The sequence below is a fragment of the Leptodactylus fuscus genome, chromosome 1 (assembly GCF_031893055.1).
Source record: "Leptodactylus fuscus isolate aLepFus1 chromosome 1, aLepFus1.hap2, whole genome shotgun sequence".
Lineage (NCBI taxonomy): Eukaryota > Metazoa > Chordata > Amphibia > Anura > Leptodactylidae > Leptodactylus > Leptodactylus fuscus.
In genome coordinates, this window is record NC_134265.1 from 239918299 (window position 1) to 239938777 (window position 20479).

The window sequence follows — 20479 nt, forward strand, 5'->3', positions numbered from 1 at the left end:
AAAGTGTCAAACTCTTACGATCAACATGATACGTATGTGAATGATACATACTTTTCAAAAAAATTCTCTGCCTGAACAGAGACTTGAACCCTGGACCCTCAGATTAAAAGTCTGATGCTCTACCGACTGAGCTATCCAGACTCTCCGAAACATAATGCTGTACCCCAAATCGGAATTAATGTACATAAGAATACATCTCCTTTAAGTGAGAGTGTTCAATTAGGGATTCATGGGTGATTCTAGAATATGCAAAGTGTCTAATCCTATTTCCAGCATAGATCATCTAGGGTGCTAATAGTTACGGAATAATGGTAAAAGTCGATTGTACATTTGCAGTTTTGGCATTAAGCAAAAATCTAGAAAATCCAAACAAAAGTGTCAAACTCTTACGATCATGATGATACGTATGTGAATGATGCATACTTTTCCAAGAAATTCTTCGCCTGAACAGGGACTTGAACCCTGGACCCTCAGATTAAAAGTCTGATGCTCTACCGACTGAGCTATCCAAGCTCTACAAAATGAAATACTGTACCTCAAATCGGAATTAATGTACATGTGAATAGATCTGCTTTAAGAGAGAGTTTTCAATTATGGTTTTATGGGTGATTCTAGAATATGCAAAGTGTCTAATCCTATTTCCAGCATAGATCATCTAGGGTGCTAATAGTTACAGAATAATGTTAAAATTCGATTGTACATTTGCAGTTTTGGCATTAAGCAAAAATCTAAAAAATCCAAACAAAAGTGTCAAACTCTTACGATCAAGATGATACGTAAGAGAATGATGCACACTTTTCAAAGAAACTCTCCGCCTGAACAGGAACCTGAACCCTAGACCCCCAGATTGAAAGTCTGATGCTCTACTGACTGAGCTATCCATGCTCTCCAAAACATAATGCTGTACCCCAAATCGGAATTAATGTACATAAGAATACATCTCCTTTAAGTGAGAGTGTTCAATTAGGGATTTATGGGTTATTCTAGAATATGCAAAGTGTCTATCCTATTTCCAGCATAGATCATCTGGGATGCTAATATTTACAGAATAATGGTAAAAGTCGATTGTACATTTGCAGTTTTGGCATTAAGTAAAAATCTAGAAAATCCAAACAAAAATGTCAATCTCTTAATATCAACATGATACGTATGTGAATGATACATACTTTTCAAAAAAAATTCTCCGCCTGAACAGGGACTTGAACCCTGGACCCTCAGATTAAAAGTCTGATGCACTACCGACTGAGCTATCCAGGCTCTAAAAAATACAATACTGTACCTCAAATCGGAATTAATGTACATGTGAATAGATCTGCTTTACGAGAGAGTGTTCAAGTATGGTTTTATGGGTGATTCTAGAATATGCAAAGTGTCTAATCCTATTTCCAGCATAGATCATCTAGGGTGCTAATAGTTACAGAATAATGGTAAAATTCGATTGTACATTTGCAGTTTTGGCATTAAGCAAAAATCTAGAAAATCCATACAAAAGTTTCAAACTTTTATGATCAACATCATACGTATATGAATGATGCATACTTTTCAAAGCAACTTCTCCGCCTGAACAGGGACTTGAACCCTGAACCCTCAGATTAAAAGTCTGATGCTCTACCGACTGAGCTATCCAGGTTCTCCAAAACATAATGCTGTACCCCAAATCGGAATTAATGAACATAAGAATACATCTCCTTTAAGTGAGAGTGGTCAATTAGGGATTCATGGGTGATTCTAGAATATGCAAAGTGTCTAATCCTATTTCCAGCATAGATCATCTAGGGTGCTAATAGTTACAGAATAATGGTAAAAGTCGATTGTACATTTGCAGTTTTGGCATTAAGCAAAAATCTAGAAAATCCAAACAAAAGTGTCAAACTCTTACGATCATGATGATACGTATGTGAACGATGCATACTTTTCCAAGAAATTCTTTGCCTGAACAGGGACTTGAACCCTGGACCCTCAGATTAAAAGTCTGATGCTCTACCGACTGAGCTATCCAGGCTGTCTGAAACATAATGCTGTACCCCAAATTGGAATTAATGTATATAAGAATAGATCTCCTTTAAGTGAGAGTGTTCAATTAGGGATTTATGGGTGATTCTAGAATATGAAAGTGTCTATCCTATTTCCAGCATAGATCATCTGGTGATAATATTTACAGAATAATGGTAAAAGTCGATTGTACATTTGCAGTTTTGGCATTAAGCAAAAGTCTAGAAAATGCAAACAAAAGAGTCAAACTCTTAAGATCAACATGATACGTATGTGAATGATACATACTTTTCAAAAAAATTGTCTGCCTGAACAGAGACTTGAACCCTGGACCCTCAGATTAAAAGTCTGATGCTCTACCGACTGAGCTATCCAGACTCTCCGAAACATAATGCTGTACCCCAAATCGGAATTAATGTACATAAGAATACATCTCCTTTAAGTGAGAGTGTTCAATTAGGGATTCATGGGTGATTCTAGAATATGCAAAGTGTCTAATCCTATTTCCAGCATAGATCATCTAGGGTGCTAATAGTTACGGAATAATGGTAAAAGTCGATTGTACATTTGCAGTTTTGGCATTAAGCAAAAATCTAGAAAATCCAAACAAAAGTGTCAAACTCTTACGATCATGATGATACGTATGTGAATGATGCATACTTTTCCAAGAAATTCTTTGCCTGAACAGGGACTTGAACCCTGGACCCTCAGATTAAAAGTCTGATGCTCTACCGACTGAGCTATCCAAGCTCTACAAAATGAAATACTGTACCTCAAATCGGAATTAATGTACATGTGAATAGATCTGCTTTAAGAGAGAGTTTTCAATTATGGTTTTATGGGTGATTCTAGAATATGCAAAGTGTCTAATCCTATTTCCAGCATAGATCATCTAGGGTGCTAATAGTTACAGAATAATGTTAAAATTCGATTGTACATTTGCAGTTTTGGCATTAAGCAAAAATCTAAAAAATCCAAACAAAAGTGTCAAACTCTTACGATCAAGATGATACGTAAGAGAATGATGCACACTTTTCAAAGAAACTCTCCGCCTGAACAGGAACCTGAACCCTGGACCCCCAGATTGAAAGTCTGATGCTCTACCGACTGAGCTATCCATGCTCTCCAAAACATAATGCTGTACCCCAAATCGGAATTAATGTACATAAGAATACATCTCCTTTAAGTGAGAGTGTTCAATTAGGGATTTATGGGTTATTCTAGAATATGCAAAGTGTCTATCCTATTTCCAGCATAGATCATCTGGGATGCTAATATTTACAGAATAATGGTAAAAGTCGATTGTACATTTGCAGTTTTGGCATTAAGTAAAAATCTAGAAAATCCAAACAAAAATGTCAATCTCTTAATATCAACATGATACGTATGTGAATGATACATACTTTTCAAAAAAAATTCTCCGCCTGAACAGGGACTTGATCCCTGGACCCTCAGATTAAAAGTCTGATGCACTACCGACTGAGCTATCCAGGCTCTAAAAAATATAATACTGTACCTCAAATCGGAATTAATGTACATGTGAATAGATCTGCTTTACGAGAGAGTGTTCAAGTATGGTTTTATGGGTGATTCTAGAATATGCAAAGTGTCTAATCCTATTTCCAGCATAGATCATCTAGGGTGCTAATAGTTACAGAATAATGGTAAAATTCGATTGTACATTTGCAGTTTTGGCATTAAGCAAAAATCTAGAAAATCCATACAAAAGTTTCAAACTTTTATGATCAACATCATACGTATATGAATGATGCATACTTTTCAAAGCAACTTCTCCGCCTGAACAGGGACTTGAACCCTGAACCCTCAGATTAAAAGTCTGATGCTCTACCGACTGAGCTATCCAGGTTCTCCAAAACATAATGCTGTACCCCAAATCGGAATTAATGAACATAAGAATACATCTCCTTTAAGTGAGAGTGGTCAATTAGGGATTCATGGGTGATTCTAGAATATGCAAAGTGTCTAATCCTATTTCCAGCATAGATCATCTAAGGTGCTAATAGTTACAGAATAATGGTAAAAGTCGATTGTACATTTGCAGTTTTGGCATTAAGCAAAAATCTAGAAAATCCAAACAAAAGTGTCAAACTCTTACGATCATGATGATACGTATGTGAATGATGCATACTTTTCCAAGAAATTCTTTGCCTGAACAGGGACTTGAACCCTGGACCCTCAGATTAAAAGTCTGATGCTCCACCGACTGAGCTATCCAGGCTGTCTGAAACATAATGCTGTACCCCAAATTGGAATTAATGTATATAAGAATAGATCTCCTTTAAGTGAGAGTGTTCAATTAGGGATTTATGGGTGATTCTAGAATATGAAAGTGTCTATCCTATTTCCAGCATAGATCATCTGGTGATAATATTTACAGAATAATGGTAAAAGTCGATTGTACATTTGCAGTTTTGGCATTAAGCAAAAGTCTAGAAAATGCAAACAAAAGAGTCAAACTCTTAAGATCAACATGATACGTATGTGAATGATACATACTTTTCAAAAAAATTCTCCGCCTGAACAGGGACTTGAACCCTGGACCCTCAGATTAAAAGTCTGATGCTCTACTGACTGAGCTATCCAGGCTCTCCAAAACATAATGCTGTACCCCAAATCGGAATTAATGTACATGAGAATACATCTCCTTTAAGTGAGAGTGTTCAATTAGGGATTCATGGGTGATTCTAGAATATGCAAAGTGTCTAATCCTATTTCCAGCATAGATCATCTAGAGTGCTAATAGTTACAGAATAATGGTAAAAGTCGATTGTACATTTGCAGTTTTGGCATTAAGCAAAAATCTAGAAAATCCAAACAAAAGTGTCAAACTCTTACGATCATGATGATACGTATGTGAATGATGCATACTTTTCCAAGAAATTCTTCGCCTGAACAGGGACTTGAACCCTGGACCCTCAGATTAAAAGTCTTATGCTCTACCGACTGAGCTATCCAGGCTCTACAGAATATAATACTGTACCTCAAATCGGAATTAATGTGCATGTGAATAGATCTGCTTTAAGAGAGAGTGTTCAATTAGGGATTTATGGGTTATTCTAGAATATGAAAGTGTCTACCCTATTTCCAGCATAGATCATCTGGGTGATAATATTTACAGAATAATGGTAAAAGTCGATTGTACATTTGCAGTTTTGGCATTAAGCAAAAATCTAAAAAATGCAAACAAAAGTGTCAAACTCTTACGATCAACATGATACGTATGTGAATGATACATACTTTTCAAAAAAATTCTCCGCCTGAACAGGGACTTGAACCCTGGACCCTCAGATTAAAAGTCTGATGCTCTACCGACTGAGCTATCCAGGCTACAAAAATAATAATACTGTACCTCAACTCGGAATTAATGTACATGTGAATAGATCTGCTTTACAAGAGAGTGTTCAATTATGGTTTTATGGGTGATTCTAGAATATGCAAAGTGTCTAATCCTATTTCCAGCATAGATCATCTAGGGTGCTAATAGTTACAGAATAATGGTAAAAGTCGATTGTACATTTGCAGTTTTGGCATTAAGCAAAAATCTAGAAAATCCAAACAAAAGTGTCAAACTCTTACGATCAAGATGATACGAATGTGAATTATGCATACTTTTCAAAGCAATTCTCTGCCTGAACAGGGACTTGAACCCTGGACCCTCAGATTAAAAGTCTGATGCTCTACCGACTGAGCTATCCAGGCCCTCCGATATATAATGCTGTACCCCAAATCGGAATTAATGTACATAAGAATACATCTCCTTTAAGTGAGAGTGTTCAATTAGGGATTTATGGGTTATTCTAGAATATGCAAAGTGTATATCCTATTTCCAGCATAGATCATCTGGGATGCTAATATTTACAGAATAATGGTAAAAGTCGATTGTACATTTGCAGTTTTGGCATTAAGCAAAAATCTAGAAAATCCAAACAAAAGTGTCAATCTCTTAATATCAACATGATACGTATGTGAATGATACATACTTTTCAAAAAAATTCTCCGCCTGAACAGGGACTTGAACCCTGGACCCTCAGATTAAAAGTCTGATGCTCTACCAACTGAGCTATCCAGGCTCTACAGAGTATAATACTGTACCTCAAATCGGAATTAATGTGCATGTGAATAGATCTGCTTTAAGCGAGAGTGTTCAATTATGGTTTTATGGGAGATTCTAGAATATGCAAAGTGTCTAATCCTATTTCCAGCATAGATCATCTAGGTTGCTAATAGTTACAGAATAATGGTAAAATTCGACTGTACATTTGCAGTTTTGGCATTAAGCAAAAATCTAAAAAATCCAAACAAAAGTGTCAAACTCTTTTGATCAACATGATACGTATGAGAATGATGCAAACTTTTCAAAGCAACTCTCTGCCTGAACAGGAACCTGAACCCTAGACCCTCAGATTAAAAGACTGATGCTCTACCGACTGAGCTATCCAGGCTCTACAAAATTTAATACTGTACCTCAAATCGGAATTAATGAACATGTGAATAGATCTGCTTTAAGAGAGAGTGTTCAATTATGGTTTTATGGGTGATTCTAGAATATGCAAAGTGTCTAATCCTATTTCCAGCATAGATCATCTAGGGTGCTAAAAGTTACAGACTAATGGTAAAATTCGATTGTACATTTGCAGTTTTGGCATTAAGCAAAAATCTAGAAAATCCAAACAAAAGTTTCAAACTCTTTTGATCAACATCATACGTATGTGAATGATGCATACTTTTCAATGCAACTCTCCGCCTGAACAGGGACTTGAACCCTGGACCCTCTGATTAAAAGATCGAGGCTCTACCGACTGAGCTATCCAGGATCTGCAAAATATAATACTGTACCTCAAATCGGAATTAATGTACATGTGATTAGATCTGCTTTAAGAGAGAGTGTTCAATTATGGTTTCATGGGTGATTCTAGAATATGCAAAGTGTTTAATCCTATTTCCAGCACAGATCATCTAGGGTGCTAATAGTTACAGAATAATGTTCAAATTCGATTGTACATTTGCAGTTTTGGCATAAAGCAAAAATCTAAAAAATCCAAACAAAAGTGTCAAACTCTTACGATCAACATGATACGTATGTGAATGATACGTACTTTTCAAAAAAATTCTCTGCCTGAACAGGGACTTGAACCCTGGACCCTCAGATTAAAAGTCTGATGCTCTACCGACTGAGCTATCCAGGCTCTAAAAAATATAATACTGTACCTCAAATCGGAATTAATGTACATGTGAATAGATCTGCTTTACGAGAGAGTGTTCAATTATGGTTTTATGGGTGATTCTAGAATATGCAAAGTGTCTAATCCTATTTCCAGCATAGATCATCTAGGGTGCTAATAGTTACAGAATAATGGTAAAATTCGATTGTACATTTGCAGTTTTGGCATTAAGCAAAAATCTAGAAAATCCAAACAAAAGTTTCAAACTTTTATGATCAACATCATACATATATGAATGATGCATACTTTTCAAAGCAACTTCTCCGCCTGAACAGGGACTTGAACCCTGGACCCTCAGATTAAAAGTCTGATGCTCTACCGACTGAGCTATCCAGGCTCTCAAAAACATAACGCTGTACCCCAAATCGGAATTAATGTACATAAGAATACATCTCCTTTAAGTGAGAGTGTTCAATTAGGGATTCATGGGTGATTCTAGAATATGCAAAGTGTCTAATCCTATTTCCAGCATAGATCATCTAGGGTGCTAATAGTTACAAAATAATGGTAAAAGTCGATTGTACATTTGCAGTTTTGGCATTAAGCAAAAATCTAGAAAATCCAAACAAAAGTGTCAAACTCTTACGATCATGATGATACGTATGTGAATGATGCATACTTTTCCAAGAAATTCTTCGCCTGAACAGGAACTTGAAACCTGGACCCTCAGATTAAAAGTCTGATGCTCTACCGACTGAGCTATCCAGGCTCTCTGAAACATAATGCTGTACCTCAAATTGGAATTAATGTATATAAGAATAGATCTCCTTTAAGTGAGAGTGTTCAATTAGGGATTTATGGGTGATTCTAGAATATGAAAGTGTCTATCCTATTTCCAGCATAGATCATCTGGGGTGATAATATTTACAGAATAATGGTAAAAGTCGATTGTACATTTGCAGTTTTGGCATTAAGCAAAAATCTAAAAAATGCAAACAAAAGTCTCAAACTCTTAAGATCAACATGATACGTATGTGAATGATACATACTTTTCAAAAAAATTCTCCGCCTGAACAGGGACTTGAACCCTGGACCCTCAGATTAAAAGTCTGATGCTCTACCAACTGAGCTATCCAGGCTCTACAGAGTATAATACTGTACCTCAAATCGGAATTAATGTGCATGTGAATAGATCTGCTTTAAGCGAGAGTGTTCAATTATGGTTTTATGGGAGATTCTAGAATATGCAAAGTGTCTAATCCTATTTCCAGCATAGATCATCTAGGTTGCTAATAGTTACAGAATAATGGTAAAATTCGATTGTACATTTGCAGTTTTGGCATTAAGCAAAAATCTAAAAAATCCAAACAAAAGTGTCAAACTCTTTTGATCAACATGATACGTATGAGAATGATGCAAACTTTTCAAAGCAACTCTCTGCCTGAACAGGAACCTGAACCCTAGACCCTCAGATTAAAAGTCTGATGCTCTACCGACTGAGCTATCCAGGCTCTACAAAATTTAATACTGTACCTCAAATCGGAATTAATGAACATGTGAATAGATCTGCTTTAAGAGAGAGTGTTCAATTATGGTTTTATGGGTGATTCTAGAATATGCAAAGTGTCTAATCCTATTTCCAGCATAGATCATCTAGGGTGCTAAAAGTTACAGACTAATGGTAAAATTCGATTGTACATTTGCAGTTTTGGCATTAAGCAAAAATCTAGAAAATCCAAACAAAAGTTTCAAACTCTTTTGATCAACATCATACGTATGTGAATGATGCATACTTTTCAATGCAACTCTCCGCCTGAACAGGGACTTGAACCCTGGACCCTCTGATTAAAAGATCGAGGCTCTACCGACTGAGCTATCCAGGATATGCAAAATATAATACTGTACCTCAAATCGGAATTAATGTACATGTGAATAGATCTGCTTTAAGAGAGAGTGTTCAATTATGGTTTCATGGGTGATTCTAGAATATGCAAAGTGTTTAAACCTATTTCCAGCACAGATCATCTAGGGTGCTAAAAGTTACAGAATAATGTTAAAATTCGATTGTACATTTGCAGTTTTGGCATTAAGCAAAAATCTAAAAAATCCAAACAAAAGTGTCAAACTCTTACGATCATGATGATACGTATGTGAATGATGCATACTTTTCCAAGAAATTCTTCGCCTGAACAGGGACTTGAAACCTGGACCCTCAGATTAAAAGTCTGATGCTCTACCGACTGAGCTATCCAGGCTCTCTGAAACATAATGCTGTACCTCAAATTGGAATTAATGCATATAAGAATAGATCTCCTTTAAGTGAGAGTGTTCAATTAGGGATTTATGGGTTATTCTAGAATATGAAAGTGTCTACCCTATTTCCAGCATAGATCATCTGGGGTGATAATATTTACAGAATAATGGTAAAAGTCGATTGTACATTTGCAGTTTTGGCATTAAGCAAAAATCTAAAAAATGCAAACAAAAGTCTCAAACTCTTAAGATCAACATGATACGTATGTGAATGATACATACTTTTCAAAAAAATTCTCCGCCTGAACAGGGACTTGAACCCTGGACACTCAGATTAAAAGTCTGATGCTCTACCGACTGAGCTATCCAGGCTCTACAGAATATAATACTGTACCTCAAATCGGAATTAATGTGCATGTGAATAGATCTGCTTTAAGAGAGAGTGTTCAATTATGGTTTCATGGGTGATTCTAGAATATGCAAAGTGTTTAATCCTATTTCCAGCACAGATCATCTAGGGTGCTAATAGTTACAGAATAATGTTAAAATTCGATTGTACATTTGCAGTTTTGGCATTAAGCAAAAATCTAAAAAATCCAAACAAAAGTGTCAAACTCTTACGATCAACATGATACGTATGTGAATGATACATACTTTTCAAAAAAATTCTCCGCCTGAACAGGGACTTGAACCCTGGACCCTCAGATTAAAAGTCTGATGCTATACCGACTGAGCTATCCAGGCTACAAAAATAATAATACTGTTCCTCAACTCGGAATTAATGTACATGTGAATAGATCTGCTTTACAAGAGAGTGTTCAATTATGGTTTTATGGGTGATTCTAGAATATGCAAAGTGTCTAATCCTATTTCCAGCATAGATCATCTAGGGTGCTAATAGTTACAGAATAATGGTAAAAGTCGATTGTACATTTGCAGTTTTGGCATTAAGCAAAAATCTAGAAAATCCAAACAAAGGGTCAAACTCTTACGATCAAGATGATACGAATGTGAATTATGCATACTTTTCAAAGCAATTCTCTGCCTGAACAGGGACTTGAACCCTGGACCCTCAGATTAAAAGTCTGATGCTCTACCGACTGAGCTATCCAGGCCCTCCAATATATAATGCTGTACCCCAAATTGGAATTAATGTACATAAGAATACATCTCCTGTAAGTGAGAGTGTTCAATTAGGGATTTATGGGTTATTCTAGAATATGCAAAGTGCATATCCTATTTCCAGCATAGATCATCTGGGATGCTAATATTTACAGAATAATGGTAAAAGTCGATTGTACATTTGCAGTTTTGGCATTAAGCAAAAATCTAGAAAATCCAAACAAAAGTGTCAATCTCTTAATATCAACATGATACGTATGTGAATGATACATACTTTTCAAAAAAATTCTCCGCCTGAACAGGGACTTGAACCCTGGACCCTCAGATTAAAAGTCTGATGCTCTACCAACTGAGCTATCCAGGCTCTACAGAATATAATACTGTACCTCAAATCGGAATTAATGTGCATGTGAATAGATCTGCTTTAAGCGAGAGTGTTCAATTATGGTTTTATGGGAGATTCTAGAATATGCAAAGTGTCTAATCCTATTTCCAGCATAGATCATCTAGGTTGCTAATAGATACAGAATAATGGTAAAATTCGATTGTACATTTGCAGTTTTGGCATTAAGCAAAAATCTAAAAAATCCAAACAAAAGTGTCAAACTCTTACGATCAACATGATACGTATGAAAATGATGCAAACTTTTCAAAGCAACTCTCTGCCTGAACAGGAACCTGAACCCTAGACCCTCAGATTAAAAGTCTGATGCTCTACCGACTGAGCTATCCAGGCTCTACAAAATTTAACACTGTACCTCAAATCGGAATTAATGAACATGTGAATAGATCTGCTTTAAGAGAGAGTGTTCAATTATGGTTTTATGGGTGATTCTAGAATATGCAAAGTGTCTAATCCTATTTCCAGCATAGATCATCTAGGGTGCTAAAAGTTACAGAATAATGGTAAAATTCGATTGTACATTTGCAGTTTTGGCATTAAGCAAAAATCTAGAAAATCCAAACAAAAGCTTCAAACTCTTTTGATCAACATCATACGTATGTGAATGATGCATACTTTTCAAAGCAACTCTCCGCCTCAACAGGGACTTGAACCCTGGACCCTCAGATTAAAAGTTCGATGCTCTACCGACTGAGCCATCCAGGCTCTACAAAATTTAATACTGTACCTCAAATCGGAATTAATGTACATGTGAATAGATCTGCTTTAAGAGAGAGTGTTCAATTATGGTTTCATGGGTGATTCTAGAATATGCAAAGTGTTTAATCCTATTTCCAGCACAGATCATCTAGGGTGCTAATAGTTACAGAATAATGTTAAAATTCGATTGTACATTTGCAGTTTTGGCATTAAGCAAAAATCTAGAAAATCCAAACAAAAGTGTCAAACTCTTACGATCAACATGATACGTATGTGAATGATACATACTTTTCAAAAAACTTCTCCGCCTGAACAGAGACTTGAACCCTGGAGCCTCAGATTAAAAGTCTGATGCTCTACCGACTGAGCTATCCAGGCTCTAAAAAATATAATACTGTACCTCAAATCGGAATTAATGTACATGTTAATAGATCTGCTTTACGAGAGAGTGTTCAATTATGGTTTTATGGGTGATTCTAGAATATGCAAAGTGTCTAATTCTATTTCCAGCATAGATAATCTAGGGTGCTAATAGTTACAGAATAATGGTAAAATTCGATTGTACATTTGCAGTTTTGGCATTAAGCAAAAATCTAGAAAATCCAAACAAAAGTTTCAAACTTTTACGATCAACATCATACGTATATGAATGATGCACACTTTTCAAAGCAACTTCTCCGCCTGAACAGGGACTTGAACCCTGGACCCTCAGATTAAAAGTCTGATGCTCTACCGACTGAGCTATCCAGGCTCTCCAAAACATAATGCTGTACCCCAAATCGGAATTAATGTACATAAGAATACATCTCCTTTAAGTGAGAGTGTTCAATTAGGGATTCATGGGTGATTCTAGAATATGCAAAGTGTCTAATCTTATTTCCAGCACAGATCATCTAGGGTGCTAATAGTTACAGAATAATGGTAAAAGTTGATTGTACATTTGCAGTTTTGGCATTAAGCAAAAATCTAGAAAATCCAAACAAAAGTGTCAAACTCTTACGATCATGATGATACGTATGTGAATGATGCATACTTTTCCAAGAAATTCTTCGCCTGAACAGGGACTTGAACCCTGGACCCTCAGATTAAAAGTCTGATGCTCTACCGACTGAGCTATCCAGGCTCTCTGAAACATAATGCTGTACCCCAAATTGGAATTAATGTATATAAGAATAGATCTCCTTTAAGTGAGAGTGTTCACTTAGGGATTTATGGGTGATTCTAGAATATGAAAGTGTCTATCCTATTTCCAGCATAGATCATCTGGGGTGATAATATTTACAGAATAATGGTAAAAGTCGATTGTACATTTGCAGTTTTGGCATTAAGCAAAAATCTAGAAAATCCAAACAAAAGTGTCAATCTCTTAATATCAACATGATACGTATGTGAATGATACATACTTTTCAAAAAAATTCTCCGCCTGAACAGGGACTTGAACCCTGGACCCTCAGATTAAAAGTCTGATGTTCTACCGACTGAGCTATCCAGGCTCTAAAAAAAAAAAATACTGTACCTCAAATCGGAATAAATGTACATGTGAATAGATCTGCTTTAAGAGAGAGTGCTCAATTATGGTTTTATGGGTGATTCTAGAATATGCAAAGTGTCTAATCCTATTTCCAGCATAGATCATCTAGGGTGCTAAAAGTTACAGAATAATGGTAAAATTCGATTGTACATTTGCAGTTTTGGCATTAAGCAAAAATCTAGAAAATCCAAACAAAAGTTTCAAACTCTTTTGATCAACATCATACGTATGTGAATGATGCATACTTTTCAAAGCAACTCTCCGCCTGAACAGGGACTTGAACCCTGGACCCTCAGATTAAAAGTTTGATGCTTTACCGACTGAGATATCCAGGGTCTACAAAATATAATACTGTACCTCAAATCGGAATTAATGTACATGTGAATAGATCTGCTTTAAGCGAGAGTGTTCAATTATGGTTTTATGGGTGATTCTAGAATATGCAAAGTGTCTAATCCTATTTCCAGCATAGATCATCTAGGGTGCTAAAAGTTACAGAATAATGGTAAAATTCGATTGTACATTTGCAGTTTTGGCATTAAGCAAAAATCTAGAAAATCCAAACAAAAGTTTCAAACTCTTTTGATCAATATCATACGTATGTGAATGATGCATACTTTTCAAAGCAAGTCTCCGCCTGAACAGGGACTTGAACCCTGGACCCTCAGATTAAAAGATCGATGCTCTATCGACTGAGCTATCCAGGCTCTACAAAATATAATACTGTACCTCAAATCGGAATTAATGTACATGTGAATAGATCTGCTTTAAGAGAGAGTGTTCAATTATGGTTTCATGGGTGATTCTAGAATATGCAAAGTGTTTAATCCTATTTCCAGCACAGATCATCTAGGGTGCTAATAGTTACAGAATAATGTTAAAATTCGATTGTACATTTGCAGTTTTGGCATTAAGCAAAAATCTAAAAAATCCAAACAAAAGTGTCAAACTCTTATGATCATGATGATACGTATGTGAATGATACATACTTTTCAAAAAAATTCTCTGCCTGAACAGGGACTTGAACCATGGACCCTAAGATTAAAAGTCTGATGCTCTACCGACTGAGATATCCAGGCTCTACAGAATATAACACTGTACCTCAAATCGGAATTAATGTGCATGTGAATAGCTCTGCTTTAAGCGAGAGTGTTCAATTATGGTTTTATGGGTGATTCTAGAATATGCAAAGTGTCTAATCCTATTTCCAGCATAGATCATCTAGGGTGCTAAAAGTTACAGAATAATGGTAAAATTCGATTGTACATTTGCAGTTTTGGCATTAAGCAAAAATCTAGAAAATCCAAACAAAAGTTTCAAACTCTTTTGATCAACATCATACGTATGTGAATGATGCATACTTTTCAAAGCACCTCTCCGCCTCAACAGGGACTTGAACCCTGGACCCTCAGATTAAAAGTTCGAGGCTCTACCGACTGAGCCATCCAGGCTCTACAAAATTTAATACTGTACCTCAAATCGGAATTAATGTACATGTGAATAGATCTGCTTTAAGAGAGAGTGTTCAATTATGGTTTCATGGGTGATTCTAGAATATGCAAAGTGTTTAATCCTATTTCCAGCACAGATCATCTAGGGTGCTAATAGTTACAGAATAATGTTAAAATTCGATTGTACTTTTGCAGTTTTGGCATTAAGCAAAAATCTAAAAAATCCAAACAAAAGTGTCAAACTCTTACGATCAACATGATACGTATGTGAATGATACATACTTTTCAAAAAAAATTCTCCGCCTGAACAGAGACTTGAACCCTGGACCCTCAGATTAAAAGTCTGATGCTCTACCGACTGAGCTATCCAGGCTCTAAAAAATATAATACTGTACCTCAAATCGGAATTAATGTACATGTGAATAGATCTGCTTTACGAGAGAGTGTTCAATTATGGTTTTATGGGTGATTCTAGAATATGCAAAGTGTCTAATTCTATTTCCAGCATAGATAATCTAGGGTGCTAATAGTTACAGAATAATGGTAAAATTCGATTGTACATTTGCAGTTTTGGCATTAAGCAAAAATCTAGAAAATCCAAACAAAAGTTCCAAACTTTTATGATGAACATCATACGTATATGAATGATGCATACTTTTCAAAGCAACTTCTACGCCTGAACAGGGACTTGAACCCTGGACCCTCAGATTAAAAGTCTGATGCTCTACCGACTGAGCTATCCAGGCTCTCCAAAACATAATGCTGTACCCCAAATTGGAATTAATGTACATAAGAATACATCTCCTTTAAGTGAGAGTGTTCAATTAGGGATTCATGGGTGATTCTAGAATATGCAAAGTGTCTAATCCTATTTCCAGCACAGATCATCTAGGGTGCTAATAGTTACAGAATAATGGTAAAAGTTGATTGTACATTTGCAGTTTTGGCATTAAGCAAAAATCTAGAAAATCCAAACAAAAGTATCAAACTCTTACGATCATGATGATACGTATGTGAATGATGCATACTTTTCCAAGAAATTCTTCGCCTGAAAAGGGACTTGAACCCTGGACCCTCAGATTAAAAGTCGGATGCTCTACCGACTGAGCTATCCAGGCTCTCTGAAACATAATGCTGTACCCCAAATTGGAATTAATGTATATAAGAATAGATCTCCTTTAAGTGAGAGTGTTCAATTAGGGATTTATGGGTGATTCTAGAATATGAAAGTGTCTATCCTATTTCCAGCATAGATCATCTGGGGTGATAATATTTACAGAATAATGGTAAAAGTCGATTGTACATTTGCAGTTTTGGCATTAAGCAAAAATCTAGAAAATCCAAACAAAAGTGTCAATCTCTTAATATCAACATGATACGTATGTGAATGATACATACTTTTCAAAAAAATTCTCCGCCTGAACAGGGACTTGAACCCTGGTCCCTCAGACTAAAATCTGATGTTCTACCGACTGAGCTATCCAGGCTCTTAAAAAAAAAAATACTGTACCTCAAATCGGAATTAATGTACATGTGAATAGATCTGCTTTACGAGAGAGTGTTCAATTATGGTTTTATGGGTGATTCTAGAATATGCAAAGTGTCTAATCCTATTTCCAGCATAGATCATCTCTGGTGCTAAAAGTTACAGAATAATGGTAAAATTCGATTGTACATTTGCAGTTTTGGCATTAAGCAAAAATCTAGAAAATCCAAACAAAAGTTTCAAACTCTTTTGATCAACATCATACGTATGTGAATGATGCATGCTTTTCAAAGCAACTCTCCGCCTGAACAGGGACTTGAACCCTGGACCCTCAGATTAAAAGTTCGATGCTTTACCGACTGAGCTATCCAGGGTCTACAAAACATAATACTGTACCTCAAATCGGAATTAATGTACATGTGAATAGATCTGCTTTAAGCGAGAGTGTTCAATTTTGGTTTTATGGGTGATTCTAGAATATGCAAAGTGTCTAATCCTATTTCCAGCATAGATCATCTAGGGTGCTAAAAGTTACAGAATAATGGTAAAATTCATTTGTACATTTGCAGTTTTGGCATTAAGCAAAAATCTAGAAAATCCAAACAAAAGTTTCAAACTCTTTTGATCAACATCATACGTATGTGAATGATGCATACTTTTCAAAGCAACTCTCCGCCTGAACAGGGACTTGAACCCTGGACCCTCAGATTAAAAGATCGAAGCTCTACCGACTGAGCTATCCAGGCTCTACAAAATATAACACTGTACCTCAAATTGGAATTAATGTACATGTGAATAGATCTGCTTTAAGAGAGAGTGTTCAATTATGGTTTCATGGGTGATTCTAGAATATGCAAAGTGTTTAATCCTATTTCCAGCACAGATCATCTAGGGTGCTAATAGTTACAGAATAATGTTAAAATTCGATTGTACATTTGCAGTTTTGGCATTAAGCAAAAATCTAGAAAATCCAAACAAAAGTGTCAAACTCTTATGATCATGATGATACGTATGTGAATGATACATACTTTTCAAAAAAAAAATTTTCTGCCTGAACAGGGACTTGAACCCTGGACCCTCAGATTAAAAGTCTGATGCTCTACCGACTGAGCTATCCAGGCTCTAAAAAATATAATACTGTACCTCAAATCGGAATTAATGTACATGTGAATAGATCTGCTTTACGAGAGAGTGTTCAATTATGGTTTTATGGGTGATTCTAAAATATGCAAAGTGTCTAATCCTATTTCCAGCATAGATCATCTAGGGTGCTAATAGTTACAGAATAATGGTAAAATTCGATTGTACATTTGCAGTTTTGGCATTAAGCAAAAATCTAGAAAATCCAAACAAAAGTTTCAAACTTTTACGATCAACATCATACGTATGTGAATGATGCACACTTTTCAAAGCAACTTCTCCGCCTGAACAGGGACTTGAACCCTGGACCCTCAGATTAAAAGTCTGATGCTCTACCGACTGAGCTATCCAGGCTCTCCAAAACATAATGCTGTACCCCAAATCGGAATTAATGTACATAAGAATACATCTCCTTTAAGTGAGAGTGTTCAATTAGGGATTCATGGGTGATTCTAGAATATGAAAAGTGTCTAATCCTATTTCCAGCATAGATCATCTAGGGTGCTAATAGTTACAGAATAATGGTAAAAGTCGATTGTACATTTGCAGTTTTGGAATTAAGCAAAAATCTAGAAAATCCAAACAAAAGTGTCAAACTCTTATGATCATGATGATACGTATGTGAATGATGCATACTTTTCCAAGAAATTCTTCGCCTGAACAGGGACTTGAACCCTGGACCCTCAGATTAAAAGTCTGATGCTCTACCGACTGAGCTATCCAGGCTCTCTGAAACATAATGCTGTACCCCAAATTGGAATTAATGTATATAAGAATAGATCTCCTTTAAGTGAGAGTGTTCAATTAGGGATTTATGGGTGATTCTAGAATATGAAAGTGTCTATACTATTTCCAGCATAGATCATCTGGGGTGATAATATTTACAGAATAATGGTAAAAGTCGATTGTTCATTTGCAGTTTTGGCATTAAGCAAAAATCTAAAAAATGCAAACAAAAGTCTCAAACTCTTAAGATCAACATGATACGTATGTGAATGATACATACTTTTCAAAAAAATTCTCTGCCTGAACAGGGACTTGAACCATGGACCCTAAGATTAAAAGTCTGATGCGCTACCGACTGAGATATCCAGGCTCTACAGAATATAACACTGTACCTCAAATCGGAATTAATGTGCATGTGAATAGCTCTGCTTTAAGCGAGAGTGTTCAATTATGGTTTTATTGGTGATTCTAGAATATGCAAAGTGTCTAATCCTATTTCCAGCATAGATCATCTGGGGTGCTAAAAGTTACAGAATAATGGTAAAATTCGATTGTACATTTGCAGTTTTGTCATTAAGCAAAAATCTAGAAAATCCAAACAAGAGTTTCAAACTCTTTTGATCAACATCATACGTATGTGAATGATGCATACTTTTCAAAGCAACTCTCCGCCTGAACAGGGACTTGAACCCTGGACCCTCAGATTAAAAATTCGATGCTCTACCGACTGAGCCATCCAGGCTCTACAAAATTTAATACTGTACCTCAAATCGGAATTAATGTACATGTGAATAGATCTGCTTTAAGAGAGAGTGTTCAATTATGGTTTCATGGGTGATTCTAGAATATGCAAAGTGTTTAATCCTATTTCCAGCACAGATCATCTAGGGTGCTAATAGTTACAGAATAATGTTAAAATTCGATTGTACATTTGCAGTTTTGGCATTAAGCAAAAATCTAAAAAATCCAAACAAAAGTGTCAAACTCTTACGATCAACATGATACGTATGTGAATGATACATACATATTTTTTTAAAAAAATCTCCACCTGAACAGGGACTTGAACCCTGGACCCTCAGATTAAAAGTCTGATGCTCTACCGACTGAGCTATCCAGGCTATAAAAAATATAATACTGTATCTCAAATCGGAATTAATGTACATGTGAATAGATCTGCTTTACGAGAGAGTGTTCAATTATGGTTTTATGGGTGATTCTAGAATATGCAAAGTGTCTAATCCTATTTCCAGCATAGATCATCTAGGGTGCTAATAGTTACAGAATAATGGTAAAATTTGATTGTACATTTGCAGTTTTGGCATTAAGCAAAAATCTAGAAAATCCAAACTTTTATGATCAACATCATACATATATGAATGATGCATACTTTTCAAAGCAACTTCTCCGCCTGAACAGGGACTTGAACCCTGGACCCTCAGATTAAAAGTCTGATGCTCTACCGACTGAGCTATCCAGGCTCTCCAAAACATAATGCTGTACCCCAAATCGGAATTAATGTACATAAGAATACATCTCCTTTAAGTGAGAGTGTTCAATTAGGGATTCATGGGTGATTCTAGAATATGCAAAGTGTCTAATCCTATTTCCAGCATAGATCATCTAGGGTGCTAATAGTTACAGAATAATGGTAAAAGTCGATTGTACATTTGCAGTTTTGGCATTAAGCAAAAATCTAGAAAATCCAAACAAAAGTGTCAAACTCTTATGATCATGATGATACGTATGTGAATGATGCATACATTTCCAAGAAATTCTTCGCCTGAACAGGGACTTGAACCCTGGACCCTCAGATTAAAAGTCTGATGCTCTACCGACTGAGCTATCCAGGCTCTCTGAAACATAATGCTGTACCCCAAATTGGAATTAATGTATATAAGAATAGATCTCCTTTAAGTGAGAGTGTTCAATTAGGGATTTATGGGTGATTCTAGAATATGAAAGTGTCTATACTATTTCCAGCATAGATCATCTGGGGTGATAATATTTACAGAATAATGGTAAAAGTCGATTGTACATTTGCAGTTTTGGCATTAAGCAAAAATCTAAAAAATGCAAACAAAAGTCTCAAACTCTTAAGATCAACATGATACGTATGTGAATGATACATACTTTTCAATAAAATTCTCTGCCTGAACAGGGACTTGAACCATGGACCCTAAGATTAAAAGTCTGATGTTCTACCGACTGAGATATCCAGGCTCTACAGAATATAACACTGTACCTCAAATCGGAATTAAGGTGCATGTGAATAGCTCTGCTTTAAGCGAGAGTGTTCAATTATGGTTTTATGGGTGATTCTAGAATATGCAAAGTGTCTAATCCTATTTCCAGCATAGATCATCTAGGGTGCTAAAAGTTACAGAATAATGGTAAAATTCGATTGTACATTTGCAGTTTTGGCATTAAGCAAAAATCTAAAAAATCCAAACAAAAGTGTCAAACTCTTTTGATCAACATGATACGTATGAGAAT

At 35.9% G+C, this 20479-nt stretch overlaps 18 non-coding genes across 18 annotated transcripts; all 18 read right to left on the minus strand.

The window, feature by feature from the left end:
- Positions 1-1929: 1929 nt before the first annotated feature.
- TRNAK-UUU (transfer RNA lysine (anticodon UUU)) lies at positions 1930-2002 on the minus strand. The gene has a single exon. It is a non-coding gene; the product is annotated as a tRNA-Lys (tRNA).
- A 1039-nt stretch (positions 2003-3041) lies between these two features.
- On the minus strand, positions 3042-3114 carry TRNAE-UUC (transfer RNA glutamic acid (anticodon UUC)). Its single transcript has one exon. It is a non-coding gene; the product is annotated as a tRNA-Glu (tRNA).
- A 2153-nt stretch (positions 3115-5267) lies between these two features.
- On the minus strand, positions 5268-5340 carry TRNAK-UUU (transfer RNA lysine (anticodon UUU)). The gene has a single exon. It is a non-coding gene; the product is annotated as a tRNA-Lys (tRNA).
- Positions 5341-5639: 299 nt separating this feature from the next.
- Positions 5640-5712, minus strand: TRNAK-UUU (transfer RNA lysine (anticodon UUU)). The gene has a single exon. It is a non-coding gene; the product is annotated as a tRNA-Lys (tRNA).
- Positions 5713-6010: 298 nt separating this feature from the next.
- On the minus strand, positions 6011-6083 carry TRNAK-UUU (transfer RNA lysine (anticodon UUU)). Its single transcript has one exon. It is a non-coding gene; the product is annotated as a tRNA-Lys (tRNA).
- A 1043-nt stretch (positions 6084-7126) lies between these two features.
- TRNAK-UUU (transfer RNA lysine (anticodon UUU)) lies at positions 7127-7199 on the minus strand. Its single transcript has one exon. It is a non-coding gene; the product is annotated as a tRNA-Lys (tRNA).
- Positions 7200-7499: 300 nt separating this feature from the next.
- Positions 7500-7572, minus strand: TRNAK-UUU (transfer RNA lysine (anticodon UUU)). The gene has a single exon. It is a non-coding gene; the product is annotated as a tRNA-Lys (tRNA).
- A 669-nt stretch (positions 7573-8241) lies between these two features.
- TRNAK-UUU (transfer RNA lysine (anticodon UUU)) lies at positions 8242-8314 on the minus strand. Its single transcript has one exon. It is a non-coding gene; the product is annotated as a tRNA-Lys (tRNA).
- Positions 8315-10470: 2156 nt separating this feature from the next.
- TRNAK-UUU (transfer RNA lysine (anticodon UUU)) lies at positions 10471-10543 on the minus strand. The gene has a single exon. It is a non-coding gene; the product is annotated as a tRNA-Lys (tRNA).
- A 298-nt stretch (positions 10544-10841) lies between these two features.
- On the minus strand, positions 10842-10914 carry TRNAK-UUU (transfer RNA lysine (anticodon UUU)). Its single transcript has one exon. It is a non-coding gene; the product is annotated as a tRNA-Lys (tRNA).
- Positions 10915-12330: 1416 nt separating this feature from the next.
- On the minus strand, positions 12331-12403 carry TRNAK-UUU (transfer RNA lysine (anticodon UUU)). The gene has a single exon. It is a non-coding gene; the product is annotated as a tRNA-Lys (tRNA).
- A 299-nt stretch (positions 12404-12702) lies between these two features.
- On the minus strand, positions 12703-12775 carry TRNAK-UUU (transfer RNA lysine (anticodon UUU)). Its single transcript has one exon. It is a non-coding gene; the product is annotated as a tRNA-Lys (tRNA).
- A 2532-nt stretch (positions 12776-15307) lies between these two features.
- TRNAK-UUU (transfer RNA lysine (anticodon UUU)) lies at positions 15308-15380 on the minus strand. Its single transcript has one exon. It is a non-coding gene; the product is annotated as a tRNA-Lys (tRNA).
- Positions 15381-17168: 1788 nt separating this feature from the next.
- TRNAK-UUU (transfer RNA lysine (anticodon UUU)) lies at positions 17169-17241 on the minus strand. Its single transcript has one exon. It is a non-coding gene; the product is annotated as a tRNA-Lys (tRNA).
- Positions 17242-17541: 300 nt separating this feature from the next.
- On the minus strand, positions 17542-17614 carry TRNAK-UUU (transfer RNA lysine (anticodon UUU)). The gene has a single exon. It is a non-coding gene; the product is annotated as a tRNA-Lys (tRNA).
- Positions 17615-17913: 299 nt separating this feature from the next.
- On the minus strand, positions 17914-17986 carry TRNAK-UUU (transfer RNA lysine (anticodon UUU)). The gene has a single exon. It is a non-coding gene; the product is annotated as a tRNA-Lys (tRNA).
- Positions 17987-19391: 1405 nt separating this feature from the next.
- On the minus strand, positions 19392-19464 carry TRNAK-UUU (transfer RNA lysine (anticodon UUU)). Its single transcript has one exon. It is a non-coding gene; the product is annotated as a tRNA-Lys (tRNA).
- Positions 19465-19763: 299 nt separating this feature from the next.
- TRNAK-UUU (transfer RNA lysine (anticodon UUU)) lies at positions 19764-19836 on the minus strand. Its single transcript has one exon. It is a non-coding gene; the product is annotated as a tRNA-Lys (tRNA).
- Positions 19837-20479: the final 643 nt, after the last annotated feature.